We start from the raw sequence: 18,383 nt of genomic DNA, 5'->3' as shown, positions 1-18,383 counted from the left end.
CATGAGGTTATATGGTTATCTGTCACACCAGACAACAATTCCAAATAGGTTTAGTACCTTTAATAAACAGCCTGGCATAAATATGTGAAAATCATGCCCTTCTTTATGTGAATAGGAAAACCTGTATATTGCTGGAATTATTTAAAGACTTTTCCAATTGTGACAAGAATCACAAGACCAAAATTACAGTGCATTTTATGTACGCTTAACCATCATAGAAGCAGTAAAAGGTAAGACAAATTTACAACCCTGCATAGTATAAAATGTCTCAAGATCACCTCGACATGTGCATATGCATTCTGAAACTACAGAATATGGAGATTTTAAAAGTGGACTAAATCTTTTCAGCTCTTTTGTTATCAAAATAATGTAATGAATTGGTAGCAATGTCATAAAAGGCTTTTTTTAATGTTCTGTTACATTCCCTGGAATCTTTAAAAATTCAGTTCCAATAAACAGATATACAAGCCTAAGCTTTATTAATCATGTCTGCCTATGCACACTAATAGGACATTACTGCCATCTCATCACTAGTTTCAGGATGTAATTTCTTGCTCTTTCTTAACTAGACTTAAATTCCAAAGTCACGTCTCAGAATAAACTAAGCTCATTTTAAGACCCAAGAAACATTATCTTTGTTACTATATGTTTCCATTCATTAAGAAGTAAATGCCTTTTTTGCCATCTGGGTTATCTGCATTATATGCTAAATAAAAAAAAGCAATGAAGAGCTTTAAGTTTTTTGTGACAACACAGGGAGTGCCTCTCTCTAAAAGCGTCTGCTGAAGATCTCAGACCTCTGACCCAGCAGACAGTCAAATACATACAGCGTGCACACACCAGAAATCACAATCATTATCTGAACCAAATCCTTTCTTAAGTCCTGAAGTCCTGCTCGGGCTTGGTGTTGCACCTGTGTTTTGATGGGATGTTACAGTCTTTTTCTTTTTTGCTTTTTTCCCCTGTCACGTAATAGAAAAAAGTGAAGTAAAATGTCTTTAACATTAAAAAAAAATTCCGTTAACCCTGTATTACCTATATTCACTATCCTTTCTTGAAGAAAATATTTAATTTCATTTCGATTTGAATTTTGAGAGACAGTGTTTGCTCAGCGTCAAAAGGGTGGAAGAAGAGTTTCAGGAACATGTTTAGCCACAGAATCCAAGTCAGCCTCAGTATAAGCCAAGGACCTTTCAGGTTGCTATATAATTTTTCTCGAATGCAAGATGCTCTTCTGAAGCATTATCACTTACATGGTGAGAGATGGAGGGAGACAATAACAGGTCTTTACCAGAATATGCCGTTTACCTTCTTTCAACTGCTCTGGCTCAATTTCTGGCCTTGCGTTTTACTGTATGCATAGGGATTAGACATTTCTTCTTAAAAACAAAAATATGTTTTAAACATGTAGGCATATATTTTGAAATACAAATATAAGATTCCAACAATAAAGGAATTCAGAAACTAAAATTGACGGCATGTTGCTGTAATAATTTTGCCCCACAGAGGCCATTATTATAGGACTGTACTGGGATCATGAATAATACCTTCAATGAATATAACAGCAATAAGAAAATCAGTATGTTAAAAACATTTAGTCTGGGACTCTGTTTTAAGTGGTTTTTTTCCCCTGCTCCTATGCCACTATGCAGTTTATAAACATAACATCAGTGAGGGGAAAAAATAGTGCTTGCCAAATCAAATACAGCAAGTCAGGAGGGCACTGCAATGCTATCTGCAAACTTCTAATTAAAAGAAGGTGTTGAAAATGAAATTCAATGGCTATAGAAGAGAGCTGAGCTTGTCCCACTAAATACAGATTATCAGCTACAGTTTTCAGATGCACTACACAGATGCAGTGCCACATGGTGAAGGCACCTGCACCCCCTTACAGGGAAGATCCCTGGAATTTTCTTTGTGGTACTTTTGGAAACACACATGTAAGCAATATTACAAAAGGCCAGCGCGGGATGAATGGCACATACGGTGCCATTGTGAAGGTTTCCAGCTGTAATAGCAATCAGGCCCTTGCACGGTTTGTGTGACATTTTTAGTTCTCACTATTGATCATAACCCTTCCCTGCTCGTACCCTTGTCGTTTTGAGAGCAGGCATGGGACCAAATGAGCTTTACTTCACCTTCCTTACACTATTCTATGGAAGAGTTGTTATCAAAATAAAAACCTGACACTGAAGAACGGGGTGATAATAGTTCTGCATAGCCACTTCTTAGCTCCCTGTGGTACTGCAGGTTTTTATTTTTGGAGGATGGAAGGCAGAGTGCAACTTTCCTTTCATAGATCAGGACAGCGACAGTGATGAAATGAACCTTATCAGTGCTGTTTTTTACAGTTTTTACTCTTCTGTCTGAGGCTTCTGGTTGCAATCCTGCAGATCCAGCAATAACACTATTCCAGTTACTGAACTTTGCATGAAGACTTCTCTATTACTTCATGTTGTATCACAACTGACTATTTTAATTGATATTAATTAGCACATAAATATTTTAAAAGTATTTTTTCATGGTATTCTGTGAGAAACTAATTTTCAAAATTACACAGAAAGTACTCAAGACAAAAAGATGTATCCAATAATGATCAGATAGGGTTTTTATTAGGGCTTTTTCTTCAGGGTCACTATCAACATAAAACAATATTTTGCACAGAGAAAGTTAATGCAGTGGATTACTCTCAGACATGTGATTGTACTTTGATGCAAATGCCTTATATTCTGATTCAATACTTGTGTTACATGGCGTGCGGTATTATCTTGCTATCTTGTTATGTTACCTATATTATGACCTACTGTTTCTTATGTCACAAGACTAGGAGTTTTCAAAACAGATGTGTAGTTTGTTCTGGACTAGGACACCTGCATGAATATGTATTTGCAAAAGTATTAGCATTTATGGTACTTCCACTTCTGCCAAGGTAACAGACTTACCTACCTACATTTTCACAGGTCACACCGCCATTAATGGAGTAAGGTTTTTTGCTAAAATAATATTTGTGGTTTCTTACTGCTGCTCTGTTGCTCTGGCTCTATTCAGTTCCACAGAAATCAAAGATGGTGAAGACCTAATAGGTTATCTAATGCTTTTCTATGCCACGGTAGGATTGTTCCTTAAAGTATATTCTTCAGTGTTTTGTCTTGCAAAGAACAGGAGTCCACTATTTCCCCTGGGAAACTTTTCAACACTCTAATAGAATTCACCATTAGGAACATTTTCGTTTTGTTCAGCTTACAGTTTTCCTTTTGTCATTTCATCCAGATACTTCTATTTAATGATAATAATCTGACAATCATACTGTATCGTCTTTCCGGATACATTCCCAAACACTTGGAAACTAATTCTGCAGTCGTTACTAATGCACAATATCCTACCAGTGATGAGAATTTAGTCTTGCAATACAATTTGCAAGGTGCTGGGCACGTCCTGCAAAGTGTCGCACGTCTCTCAAATTCAGCACCTCCCAGTTAAATTCGAGCCTTTTGCCTTTGTATTCAAACCTCTCCATAACATTGTCCTACCTTATTTGACCTAGACATTTGACCTGCCTCTGCCCTCTCTTTTCTACTAATGATGTTACCCTTGGTGCCCTGGCTGTCTGCTCCCCTCCTCGTCTGTGTCGTTTTGTCTCCTCCTTTCCATTTGCATAGAGCATCCTCAGTGAACCCAGTTGTGAAACACCCACCTTCTCCTTAGCAGGAGCTCTGGCTAAACTCCAGTTTTCAGCATTAAAATTAAAGCAACATGGTGGTCTTTTTGAATGTTTGGAAGTATATTTATTTTGCAAGTTATAAACATTGAAATAATCAACCCTAAGGTAAACTCGCTTTTGCTAAATAACTGCAGTTATTTAATTTTTGCCATGAGGTTTGCATATCTCCTCTCATTTTATCCTGTTCTCAAACTTGTCTTGAGATTGTAGTAAAAGTAAACTCTGGGAAAAGAAGATGTTTGCTTTGGAAGTGCAATGCCTAACTTAAAAAGGAAATTATGCATTCTAAGTAGAAAAACAGTAGTAGTATTAGTTTTATCCTGAAATTCCAATAGGGAAAAAAAAATCTGCAATTTTCAATAGGCTGTGTACTTCAGCATCAAATGTAGCTTGGGCTTCAAATAAATTAATAAATAGAAACTAATTAGAGGAAAACATTTTTGAGTGGAGCTCAAACTTCATTTTGAGTGGAGGAAACAGCAGGAATTCCCCTGTATGTGCAAATACCACTCAGATGAAAAAATAGGTGCAAGGAATTATTTAGGATGCTGAAGCCTAGTGATGACTAAACTGTTTGACATGAACTACAGAAGTATTTGCAATCAGTCTGGGCTAGGTTTTGAACTGCACCTGTAAATTAACAGTTATTTGCTCAAGTGTTATAGGTGCCTTTTTATAAGCTCTGTCAAAGCTGTTTGCTACATAAGTATATATGTATATCTATTGCTCTCTGTTGAAAGTATCCTCAGAGTTTTCAGGCAGATGTACATATGGAATCGGAAGGTGAGTCTGCTTTGCTGTGAAAGGTTATTTGAGGAAAGTAAGGCAGAAGTATCGGTGGTGCATCCAGTGATGGTGGGTTGAATGGCTGACACGAGGGGGGAAGTTCAGTCAATAACCATTTTCATTTGGTTTATCAGAAAAAAAAACCCACCTATTTTCCATGTTCCTTCTGCTCTTGCATGGAAACAAATCTGGGAAGAACATCTTCTCCTGGTTTTAGCTCTAGTTCTGTTGCTATCTTTTATTACCTTCTGCAGCTCCTTTGGGAACTGTCTTGGCTTTATTTTTTATTTGACCTGACATAAGTATCTCTCAATTTTACAAGACAACATTTATTTGTTTCACTGATATCTAAATTTTCTTCTGCTATTTGCCTCAGGCCTGTGTTGTATTATCTCTGGACAGAGGCTTATGCACTCTTATGGTTCCCCCAGCCTGTGAGCAACATCTTTAAATTATCACCACTTAACAGTTTGGCAAAAGAGTCCTCTGTTATGAGAAGGGAAACCAATTTGTTTTACAGTTATTTGTATACCAGAATTCTCCTGTGTCCTTAGACTATGAAGTAAAAGTTACTAAAATATACAATTTTGTAATTTATTTGGTTAATGAAAAAAAAAGTTTAAAAATATTTAATTATTTTTAACATCTTGTGCTTTGACATTTTTGCCAAATCCACCCGCTCATAAATCAGCCTGCAACAAAATCATGATTATTTGCAAGTTAATTTGGTAAAACAGTGCACCTTAGCACCTTTGTTATTCATCTTTCTCTTTTCTTTGAGCCTACAGAAAATTTATATCAACACTTTCCTCTATAAACTTAGTTTAGGTGTGATGATATCCTTGCATATGGAGTAGAGAAACCTCTCGTCATAGTTGCTAGCTACCTTAATGCCTTTCTACAATCTCTTAATTGAGAAGGTGAGATTGTATTCCTCCATTTATCTCAAACTGCTCATACTTATTTTAAAACAGAGTGATATTATTTCTTTGAAAAGTGAGAAGTATAGCCACAAAGAGAAAAATCCTGTGCACACACTCGCTCTCCATTGCCAATTACGTTGCCAGATAGCAACCACATCTTTTCATTTTCTTCACATACATTCTTGGTTGTGTTTCTTCACCTACTAGGTCCTGCTACTCAGCTACATGCAGTCACCACCTTCTCATGGGAATGGGTCTATCCAGCGTTCAGACCTTCGCACAGGAGTTCATTGTCAATCACTGAAGAGTTATTCTCCTCCAGATGGTTGCATCACATCACAGAAAGGGCCAGTTTTTTACTTTATCTGATTAAACATTGATTGTTTTTTACCATCCCCAAAGATGTTTAAGTCTAGTAAGCAGATCAGAATAGGGACTGATTTGTCAGCTGTGGGATCCTGTGAGCAACTGCAAAATCTGAGTCAACGTTTGCAATGGACTCTGTGATGGGAAAATTTGTGTGACTTAAAATGTATTCTCATGAAATCAAAATACGAATTTTAAGCTTATAATTCATGTAAGTACTGGATAAATAGGAAAAACTCAGAGTACTATGTATATTCATACTGGGTGGTGACTTTCATACAATTCATTATTATTTTTTTTTAACCAACAGAGTGATAGGACCTGGATTTTGTTCTCACCAAAGACATATTTCTGGCAAAGTAGTGCAACTGACTGCTCACTTTAATGTTTAATTTAATGCTCACTTATGCAGAAGCATGCCAGCTGCTGATGCATAAAAACAACCTCTGGTATCACCCATTTCTTATCTCAGTCACTGAGATGGCCCAACTTTACTTAGTTTATGAAATATGAGCGCTCTGTTTGACTACAGATAAGTACACATCCATGTATCACTGAACAGCTCTTTCCTAGTTTAGTGGTTACAACTTTAAAAATTTTATTCTGGTTTCCTTGGTACAATCTGTGATTGTACAGGAGCTACTGAGTATATTATAAACTTTTCCCATGCAGTCCTTTATTTTAATGTTATTTGCAACTTGGCAATATTTTGCTACTGAAGTTTTGCAGTAGAGAACATACAATTGATGAGATCTTTAGTATCTTCCCTCCTACACAGAAAAGATATAGTACTTCTCAAGCCTGTGATTTGATGACATTCTGTGGGAAGCCAAAGACAGCACAGCTTTTTTTTTTTTTCCTCTGCCAAATTGCATGGAAAATCTTACTTCAAACTTCTTGTCCACTGTTGTCCATATTTTCAGAAATGATAAGCGCTCATTCTTGCTGCTGAAATAAATGGAAGCACACAGAACTTCTAGAAACTAGATTTTCAAGCATTAATACATCAATGCTTGGTTTTTTCCTTACAGCAATTATCCATGCTTCATATTATTTTGCTGTTAATATTACTGTAGAAATAATAGTAAAAAAATAAGACCAGTCATATCACTAGGATTTGAGACTTTATTTTCAGGGGTTTTAAGATCACTTTTCTTGCATTTTCAGAGTAAGCAGACAAGCAAAGTTGCAGAAAGTGGCACAGGTACTTGAAGGGATTATTTGCATGAGTATCTGCAGTGCCATCTTGAAAATGCATTTTGGAAAGTTGGAATGAAAAGGAGGGATGTTTTGACACAGAATCTGGGAGGAAGAACAGAAATACTTAAAACGAGAGTCAGTATTGATAACTCGATGGAATTGCTGGAAGGGGTTGTGCTGCTAATAAAAGTGGTACTCATGTGTCACTTTTGGGCCAGGAAGGCATCTAATCACACAGCCGTTGCCCACAGCACACGGTGGTAGTGGCGGAGGAATAATTGTCACATCACTCACACCCGTGAGCATCACCTGGGAAGGGTGAGTTCAGGCGTGTGCCTTGCACCATGTCCTGGGGGGTCATTAATCAGCTCGCGGCGGGGCCCTGGCCATGCCTATGCACAAAGCAGCTGTGCAGAGGGAGGGCAAATCAAGGATGCACCGAGCCAGAGAGTACGAGGGGGACCATTTTGAGCAGGCGTGGTGGAGGAGGACGCGCGGTGCGTGACGGCTGGATCTCCTGGGTAACAGGGCTCACCAAGAGCCAGGCTGTTGCAAGGCGGAGGAAACGTGGACTGGAGACGGGGAGCTCAGCGAGGGCCTGAGGCTGCTGTCAGAGCAGGAAGGAGCTCCAAAGCAGGCTCAGTCTCTGCAGCAGCAGCAGCAGGGTGTTGACATACAGGAGGATGCTGAAGGGGCCTTTGCCCTGGGGATGGAGATATGAGTCATGTAACTCTCTCCTGAACCTGCTGGTATTGGAGTGCCCTTGCTAAGCAGCCTGGACAGGGCTGTTTTAATGTCTTCATTGAAATGGGAAAGTTGTTTCCTTTGGTAATGAAAATATTTTTCTTTTTTTTTTAAATCAGTCTTAAAAATTACAAACTTGCATTTCTAACAGTTGCAGTTCCAGCTTATTTATAATTTCTGTCTTGCTAAGATCTGTTACATGGCACTTGCAGCTAAAAGTGTTAAAAGACAGTCTTTTTGAGTGACCTTAATCAAGTTTCAAAAACTGTTTTCATATTTAGTCAAAGAGCTTTATAAACACTTAGTTTAAAAAGCCTGAGAATCTGTGGGAAAATATTGATTTTGACTGCACTGTGTTTTCAGAAGTTTGAAGTTGTAATAAGAATTTAGCTTTTCAAGAAATTTATTCTCATACTCTAAAGAAAATTTATTAGAAACTTAATTTTCTTCACTTGGTACATAGCAGGAGAATCTCATATGCTTGTCATTAAAAGTTAGCAATCCTTTAAATGCTGCCAGTAAGTGGAATAAGTCTTTTTGTATGTATCGTTTCCTCCTTTACAAGAGAGAGAAATTAGAGTATTTTGGAACCTAGCATATACCCAGCTAGTGTGTACATATATGAATGTGTATACACATTATGCTTATGTATATAAACATATAAAAGGTCAGCTTTGAAATTTCTTAACCATATGTATCTGCTGATCTACGGAATGGTCCCAATTTCCTTCTCTCTATCTCTCTTTTTTTCTTTTTATTTTTGGTAGAGAGAATGAACCCAAATCAGCCCTATTGTCTTGGTTTTATAGTTTAAATCATCAGACTAAGACTATGAATAACACCCTGTGAATCAGTGGAAAAAAACCCCAAACAGCTATAAGAGATTGAGACATAAACTCAATTCTGTTCCTTCTTGTGCATTAAAAATATGTCATTTTCCATTTTACAAATACTTATGCATGCAAGAATCCCCTTCAGGGTAGTTAGATGACTCACATGCATAACATTAAACACAGATATTGCAGCACTGAGGTCTTGTTTATTGAATTCCCCTTACAAGGCCTTTTAGTCACATGTGTGTGTCACGTTGGATAGCCCTTGCACAGGTGTAAACCCATCACAGCTCAGCCTGAAGAAGCATTTACTCCAATGAGATAATAATTTATTTTCAGGAGTAGGATACTGGAGCACATTTGTGAGGACTGCAGTCAGAAAGTGCTCTGTGTAGACTGACTTATTGATAGTGATTGTCTAAGAAGGATAAACATAACAAAATAACAGAATACCATGTTTGTGATTTAACCTGTATTTCCAAGCTATTTTCCAAAGAGTTAGTTATTTTGGGATGCTCCTGTTGAATGGTCCTGTGTTTTTCAATATAAGGTATAGCTGGCTGTTTCCCATTTTGAGTGACAGATGATAAAGAAAGCAATCTTATTGTTTTGTTGTTATTTGCAATGGCAGTACTGGGAAACCAAGTAAAATGGAGAAAACAGCTTTGTTTGTTTGTTTGTTTAATGGATTGTTATGCAAGCAGAGCTGAAACGTTTTGTGTTTTAATTGCTTTCAAAGGTCCCTGTCCTGTAAACACTTTGGCTCCAACAGTGTCAGGTTTCTGTGTTCCCGTACTGAAACGAGCGGGGTTCTGCATGGATTCACTTCCCTGCCCCTGTGCTAATGTTTGCTGGCTCAGGGCCTGACGCACATGCTTAACTTCACGTGCATTAGTCATGCCATTGAACCCAAATGGGGGAGGTGACCTTATGAAATAGCTACATCAGGAATGTACAATACATTATTCTTATGGCAGTTCTGCAAACACAGGCAACAAACGTGTCTTGCATTGCAGCCTGACGCAACCTGAAAGACAGAGCCAACGGGTAAGAAACTTTAATCTCATATAGAGACAAATTAGTATGGTGAAGGATTAGCAGCTCCTGAATGTGCAATGCAGTTTTTGGATGTGATTCATTTTTTAATGTAAAAAAAAAGCCAGCAACGAGTATGTTTTTTAAATGATTAGCAAAGCACTTCTGAGAAATGTTTTCTACAAAAATGTGCATTTGTACTTTATGTGCTTACATACTTCTAAAATGCAAAACAAATTTACTTCAGAGAATGGCAATATCTGCAGGATATAGATAGTGGATATCTCTTTGCCTATATTACACTTACATATCTTTGAAATTTGAAAAAAGATATTTTACCTGGCTTCATTTACTGTCTTGAGGTTATGAATGGTACTGTCTTGAAGTTACAAATGATAAATGTCTTTCCATGTCTCTCTTCTTTAGACAGTCTGAACTTTGTCACAACTTCAGAATGGCAACTTGTGTTAACTGCAGTCATAAAATAATTCAGCACTGCTTGAATCAGAAGTGTATTTTTTACCCAGTCATACGAAGCATACAATTATTACATTAAGGCAATATTCACGTGTAATGTTACATGTCCTGATAGTTTTATCTAATGAATGTGGGAAAAGATGTACTCTCTCACATAACTTAGATTACTCCAAACTCTAAAAAGAATATTTCTCAACCCTAAATTTTTTTGCGTATTTCAATCTCTGTAATATGTCTCTCTAATGCTCAATGCTGGGCCACAATTAACAGTAATATTTTTGAATCTGCGTGTGCTGATTCAGTATATGTGAATGGAGATAATCTAACTAACTTGAGCAGTTATAAGGAAATGACCTCAGAAAGGAGAAAATTAAAAGTACGGGAGGAAAAAGGATGATGTTGCATCTACAAAGCAGGGAAGAACAATCTATCCTACGTAAATATGTGATTACAGGCTTTCCTGTGTTAAAAATGCTGCAATGGACCAAGTGCTTTCCTGTATAAAGTTGCTACTCACATACGAATCTGTCCCCAGTACACCAAAAGTATAGATATTAATCATTCTTAGCTCTCCTATGTCAGCTTTTCAGTTTGCTTCTTGAACTTCTTTCCAGAGGAAGGTATCATTCTTGCTTTCCAGATGAGGAAATTAAAGCATGTGATTTTTCTAAGTCACAGAGAAACCAAAATTTTGTCTAGGAGTAGAGTATACCTACCAGACTTCATGGCTCCCTATATAAAGACTTGCATCATACCTGACTATTTTGCATTGAAACACCAAAGCTAGTTTGCAGGTGCATTTCAGTAGCCTGCTTCCTTCTTTTATTTACCTGGTGTGCTTTGGAGTATGTCTTGATGCAATTCTGCTTTATGTGTGTGGGATGGACACAGTCAGATTTGGAAAGGAGTTTTGGTGCCATCAGATGGACACGCTACTGGAAGTTGGTTGCCCACATGTCTGAACCAAAGCCTCCATCCCTTTTTCCCAGTTCTTCAGGTGCTGCCTGCAAGACGACTGATATTTTAGGTCTAGTGCTAAAGGCAGAGAAGCCTTGTGTGGGTCTTTGGATACTTATCTTAGTGAGAGTGGAACTAAATATTGTGCCAGTGTCTTTATCTGCCCTGTCCTGGCTGCCTGAAGGCGTGAGTCAGCCACCGTCCTACGTGTGACGCTCTGGAGATGGAGCAATGAGATTATTTCAGACCAAAATCAGGCTGCAAACTATCTCCTGGGCCATGGAAATGATCAAGGAAGTCCAAGCTCAAATACGAATTCAAGACACAATGAGACAGTTTCGGTGTAGCCCAGAATGTCTAGATTGCTTGTATCCGTGCACTTGAAAAGAGATTATTCTGGTCTCTTTGGTTAGATACAAGTAGTTTGGGGCTTCAGCTGGTAAAATGGTACCAAGCCCTGTACAAAAAAATCTGAGCTAAACAGATGCTGCTCAGTCCTGCAAAATTATCTTATAAATTACTCATGCTCTAAGCTGATTTTATGCCCAGCAAATATGTTTCAAAAAGAGATTTCTTCCCTGAACCTCCACTAATAGCAATACTTATTATATAATGCCTTAAAACAGTATACCTGCTTTGAGGTAATAAGCCTCACAATCAGTCACTGTGGTAAAGAGTAAATCATCTTTTTATTCCCTTTTCACAGGCATAGAGGTGTACACAGAGGTAAAGAGTTTACTAGAGGTCAAGTACAAGATCTTGTCAGAACTGGGGTTAAAACCAGGGGTTTTCCAGTGCTGTTCGTATACTTAGAGTGCTTGATATTGCTACTTCGTTTGTCCTTTTAGTCTAATATAAATGAATTTGTTATGACAAGAATGTTAAAGAGCAAAATTTCTGAAACATTATTGTGTAATTATTTCTGTGTTGTGCTACCTGTAAAAGGAATGATTCATCTTCTCTTGGTAGATGAGTGCACATCTGCATCAGTGTATTGCACACAGAATCAAAGAGAAGAGGTTTTGTCCTTTAAAGTTTTATTTAGAGCAGAAAAATGAGCACGCTTTACAGCAAACATCTTTTTCTAATGCACTTAATAATTCTATGTTTCAGAGCAGTGTATGGCTAGTGACCTGTCTTCCCGAGGAGAATGGCTGAGATGTCTGTTTGGAATTATTCCTGGAATTAGACCAGCATGAGGTCTCCTCTACCAATCTGAGGTAATACCGCTGAAAGGCAAGAAATCCAAAGTGATGTATGCCCAGCTGACTGTGCATTGACAATGTCAACCCTGGCAAAACTTCCACACGCCTGGAGCCAAAAAAAAAGCCAGGAGAATGGGTAAACCTGGGGACATCATCACTCTATGAGGCATGGTAAACATAAAGTCCTTTCCGAGGCATATTTAGTCAGTGGAGCCAAAAGCTTCTCTAGGTGATGGGCAGGTTTTATTGACAGTGATAGCCCAGACTTCTGACACGATGAAACACCGTCTTGAAAATTAACCACTTATTTACCTGACAATACACAGCATAATGGCAAATACAAGAGTGTTGTAATTTTTGGTTAATTTGTAGAGCCTTTACAACCTCAGAGACTCCACTAGAGGAAAATCAGACAATTTAAAATGAGAATGTGGACAGTTAATTTTATATGGTTTGATACCACTCAGGCCTAAGCCTCCTGCTAGGAAAAACACTCAAATTCTGCTTTCCTTTAACCTGGTGTACACCAGAAGAGGTTTTGGTTGCAATCATTTTGTATCAGGGTGAGCCTGACATAAAATGAGGGCAGAATCAGCCCTACTGGGACATACACACATAAGTAAGGCAAGTGTGATTTACTGAGCGATATGCATGAAAACTAATTTGCTTGCTGTGGAATGATCTTTCCAAATGTTTTCTTTAAAAGGTTGTAGCTAAAAAGCAGCAGAAAATAGGCTCAGGTCTGAGGTATATCTGTCTCATTCCGCTTCCTTGAGGTTACATAAATTATGTATGCCCTCTTCACTTTGGATAACAGTCTGGTCTCGGAAAGATATTAATTATTATGTAATAACTTTCACTAATTGTTTCTCCCTTTAGAGTACTTAAAAAATTGGTTGTGTTGACAATAGTAAAGGATAATGAATGGTTGTTAAGATGTCTGTAGTACAAAATGAAATACTCACTGCTTCTGCTAATAATTTCAGCAAGACAAAGTTTGTATGATTTTAATGATATTATAGGTACGTTATGCTTCTACTACCGTTTTGGGGAGGAGGAATAACCTTCAAATGTTTCTGCCGTTTATGCAACTTGAAAAAACTACATCAGGGCACTCAAATTATTATCAGATAACACATTAAGATATCCCTAAACACATTGCAAACAATGCACAAATCCTTCATGTTCAGAAATCCCATTTACTTCAAAGGTTTGACCTGATTTCAGCGGGAGGTCTGTAAACAGGGTGTTGAAAATCTAGGTTCTTAATAATAAAGAAATCCTGACTCCAAAAATACAGATAACAAAAATCAGACACATTTTAAGAAAAAGCTTGAACAACTTTGTTTTTCACAAGTTTGTCAGTTATTTCTTTCAGTTATCAAAACTCATGTGTATACAAGTTAATAAAAAGTTAATAAATGTCTTATGTACTAGAGCACACTTGCGAGATTTATAGGTGTCTTAACATCTCTTAAAGACAAATGCTGCTTCATTTCCTAATAACTGCCTCAATTGCATACTTGCTGCCAAGTCAAAATATGTCACAATACATATACACAGCTCTCATTAAGAGGAATTATGCACATAATTATGTGTGTATTTATATACATATATATATGCACATCCCCCTCTAATTTCTGGTGATCTCTAATTCTAGAAGTAAATGAAATGCTTATGTTGTTTTGAGGTGCTTTCTTAAAGCGTACATTATTCTGTAACAGAAATGCCCTGTCAATTTCTTACGTAATTGAAACAATATTTTATTAATTTAAAATGCGACAAAATGCTTAATTTCGTCAGCATTTTTAATTGTAGCACCATTCTGTGAAAGCATTAATGAGATCTCAGACTGATTTTGATGTTGTTACTCACCTTGGTCTTTTCTTAGATACATGTAACTCAGGTGCTGGCCTTTTCAGGTACAAGCTAAAAACAAGGGAAAGAGTAGCATATCAGGAAGATGGTAAAAGACAGTCTCCTATAAAAATTTAGCCTCTTGGAAAGTAGCCACTACCTTAATTTAAGAACAGGGTACACACAGGAATGCAAATTACCTTGCAGTGCTATGCAACTGTTCGTCAGGAAAGCTTTGATGAAGTTTCATCTCAATGCCTGTGTGGTACCATCTTAACTGTTGAGGATACAGTGAGAATCACCAGCTAACCAACAGCATCTAGGTTGCCTTACCCCTGCAAAAGAGTTTGGATATGACAAAATTTGTGTTCAGCTGGGCTGTCTTGGATCAGTAAGGTGGCTGAAGTTGATGTGGTATCTGTTATCTTCTGAAGAATAGAGATTTTTTTGATATAATACCAACAGGTATTTTTTTTTACTTTTTAAAAACAATATAAAATATCTACAGACGCAACTTTTTTTCTCTCTGGCCCAATGAATCGTGAATATCTCTTTGGAAGTTGAGCAGGAGTGAGGAGTGAGTGCCCTCACCCAGGAACTGCCCATTCCTGGTGGTGGGGACTCGTTCTGACTTTCTCTGCAGAGATAAGACCTAGAGGCAGCCAACAATAAGGACAGGCACAAGGATGTAGGTGGAATTTAGGCTGGCTGGATCTAGGCCAGCTTAATCCATGTAACTCATTTGTTCTGACATCTCTTCTGGCTCTGCCAAGTAGGTCAGAGTCTGGTGGTGAATATGTGATAGGCACATGTACGGAGAGCTGAACGTGTCCCAAATAAGGCTACTTTTTTTTTGAAAAGTAAGGGTCCTGAGCAAAGCTCTGTCAAAAGCATCTTCCACTCTCCTGCCACCACTACAACCTATCACTTGCTGCTTCTGTGCTTCTTTATGAAACAAAATGGCCCTGTGATGAGACGGGCTCTCCTGTGCTGAAAGGGGTAGGTTTTAGTAACCAGGATGAAAGCAAATGGTAAAATATGTATCAGCAGCAAACCCAAATCACTTCTCTACCTACTGTTTCACATCATAAAAGCTGTTAAGTTTAATTAACTGATCAGTACAATGAGTTGTAAATGGTGTTACAGTTCTTCTAAGGTCTACATGTTACTTGAACAGGCACTCCTTTTGTCATCATTTTACAGAAAAAACGTGCTGTGCATTCAAGTATATATGGCAAAGATAGAAAGGCAAGCCCTTCTCCTTGCATGAAAACCGTGCAAAGTTGTAAGTTTGGGAGTTCTGTTGTGAGTCAATATACCAAAAGTTTCATTAGAAGAGAATTGTGCAGGTGAGCTTTTGAAAGTTTGGAAGTGTAAGAATTAAAGCTTCCTTTGAAGCCATTCTGATACTGTCACATACTATTTTTCTCATAGTTTCTCTCTTATTCAATCAGCGGAGTTTGAAGGTAAGATCTTCAAAGCCGTAGCACAGGTTTCTTTCATTTGAGCCAACGGAGTAACCAGTCACTGAGGTCAGACACTTTCCTGTATGTGGGCAGCTCTCGAAGGGAGATGACACGTACTTTGCCACCAAGTTATGCAGCAGAGACAGCAGTGAAATAGAGGCTAGGGGGGCTGCTGGGCTCTGCATCTGGAGCTGGAGTGGGCTTGGTAGACCTGGAGCCCTACAAAAATTGTAACCCTATGGGAATTTTATTTGCAAAGTGGGTATTTGTTGGCTACCTGTGAAGGGAGTATCTTACCAAGAAATAAGGGCTATAAACTGAGCGGAATTCTTCTGAGCACAGTGGAAAAGAAATGAGAACAGCCCTTTGTTTCCTGAATCACACCTAAGTGTGTTTTCCTTCCGTAAATCAACTTTTTAAAGCTTGTGGGGTTTTTTTTTCCCTTAGATGCTATACATAACTCCCTTTGCCACAGTGGGAGTGCTATAAATATATATAGGTATGTATGGAAATAAAACTAGGAGACAACAGAGTATGGTGCATTTTTAAAGCATGGGGCAGCAAGAATACCCTTGGAGAGCTCTGTCTGAAGACTGCAAGACTGGTTCTTGTTTTCAGAGATGCTGTTTTCAGTATTAGCTCCTTCTCTGTACTAAAATCTTTTTATCAAATAGTTAAAAATTTTGTGTTGCTTATATATCTTGTTCAAGATATGGTGTAAAGCTAAAGCAGTAGGAAGGTCATTGACAGATGTTTACCAATTCCACATCCATTTAGGGTCCTGAGTATCATGGCACCATGTTTTTTGTTGGTAGCTCAGCCACCATCAATTCAAACTTCTGAAAAATGAGAGTGGAAGTGTTAAAGGCCCAGTTTGAATCTAGGCTAATACCAGGCTACCATTTATTCACCACTATAGGGAAACAGCAGCATTTTGTGAATAAAAATACCTACTTCTGCCTTTAGAAAAATGTTAGCACCTACTTGTATGAAAACAATGTCATTTGCTTTTATATGATGTTTTTTCTAATACATTGCGCAGTACAAATTGATTTTTTTGCAAATTTCAGAAATAGAGAAAATGCATTTATTTGGCTATAACAGTAATGTGAAAGTGTATGCATCTGGGTGAATATTTGTACATATATAAAGAAAGATCAGATTTTGACAGCTAAAACTTAAACATTGCTTCCATCCACTATTACCAACAACATAAAGTAGGATGAAAGCGACTGCAAGGCTGAGCCTCCCAAAACTAACAGCAACAATCCCAGAGCAGGTCAGTCAGCCCAAGCAGAGAATCTGCCTGATGAATAAACCAAAACCAACCCAAACAGATTTATCTCCCTGTTTGCAAGCTGCTGTAAGCTTCAGAGGTGACTTCCAGTGCCTACAGCTGCTACCTCCCTTCTGCATTAGAGGCTGGCTTTCTCACATCGCTGTCAAGAAATGTTTGTTCATATTTTTGAGTGATTCACTGTAATTGGCTCTGCTCTTCTGTGTATGAATATTCTAAGAAAGTAGTTTACTGGAGGAAACAGTCACTGTAACAGAAAATTTTAAACAAATACTACCAAACACTCACGATATGAAAACTTTTAATTCATAGTAATGAGTGTTAAAAGCCTTATTCCAAAAGTAGCATTAGCCCAGTCGGAGACAAGAAACATCTTATGTTACTTACATAGCAAAATAAGGCTATTGATTTAGAAATAATTATTTGAGAAATAATTATTATAGTTATTTATCAAGTAACTAAATAGTATATCAAAGTTGTCATAAGACAATTTGCAAAGATGTTTAGTTATATTAGATATAATATATATAACTTTATTACCTCTTGTTTATACTCTGCTCTACTCTACATCCTTGCACTCTGGGCTGTATAAATTCTACTAACTTCTCTAGTCCCCTTCATATCCCTGCAAGAAAAGATGGCACCACCTTGGGCACAACCCTTATCTATTATCCCTGTAACTCGCTGTTTGTTTTGTAGGAGCACTACCCAATTTGTTAAGCAATGTAGTAGCATATTACACGTATTAAGCATATTACACACATGTAATATTTCCCAAACAGGTGAAGCCCCAAGTAGGTGTATTGTTACAGATTATTTCTTTCCCTCTGTTTCTATATTCCCACACCTGACAGTCTTCTAGGAAACTCTTCATAATTGCACGCCTACTGGAAGGGGTAATTGCTTTTCCTGTCTCGTAAGTTTGTGGTGGGGATGGGGATGGAAAGGCAAGGTGTATGAATGGGTTACCTTTAGGCCTGTTTTCCTCATCTCTGGTTTATTTTCAAAATTGTCAGCCTGAAGAGTGTGATGACTCATAGCCACGTTTTCTTTAAAAATCTACCTCTGCTGACTGATTTCTGTCAGCTTCATAAGTGTCTGCAGAGGGAAAGCACTCTGTCGACACCATTCCCAGGAGCTTGGTCCTCCTAAACTTGCAGATGTGCCATCCTGGACAGTGCATTTGTGTGAAATAGCACCACTGCAAAAGGCTGCATAAGTTAAATATTTCATTATGGAGTATGGGTTGACCTTTGAAACTCTGGAGCACATCTCTTTCAATGTCTAGGAGCGGGATGTTCACTGGTGGAAAGCTCATGTGGTGGACTGGGATCCTCAGCCCCCGAGAGCAATGCCAAGGCACCTTGTGGCTTTACTATATTTTTTTGTAGGAAGGGTTTTCCATAAGAAGTCAGTTGAGGATAAGCTCCACGTATCCCTCACTGCATGAAGATGAGCAAGTACCACGATATTTAAATTATTGTAGGCTGGGTTCTTCTCCGGTTATTTACATATT

The 18,383-nt window shown here is 38.0% G+C and overlaps 1 long non-coding RNA gene across 1 annotated transcript in view; it reads left to right on the top strand.

The window, feature by feature from the left end:
• LOC140650908 (uncharacterized) overlaps positions 1 to 18,383 on the top strand; it is an 84,890-nt gene that overhangs the window by 33,392 nt on the left and 33,115 nt on the right. The window contains exon 3 of the long non-coding RNA XR_012042195.1: positions 12,156 to 12,262. This is a non-coding gene — a long non-coding RNA (uncharacterized lncRNA). The remainder of the gene's footprint in view (positions 1 to 12,155; positions 12,263 to 18,383) is intronic.

Source organism: Ciconia boyciana, chromosome 4, assembly GCF_034638445.1.
Source record: "Ciconia boyciana chromosome 4, ASM3463844v1, whole genome shotgun sequence".
Taxonomy (NCBI): Eukaryota; Metazoa; Chordata; class Aves; order Ciconiiformes; family Ciconiidae; genus Ciconia; species Ciconia boyciana.
Note: the sequence above shows the minus strand (reverse complement) of the source record. Positions and strands in the feature narration are given on the sequence as shown.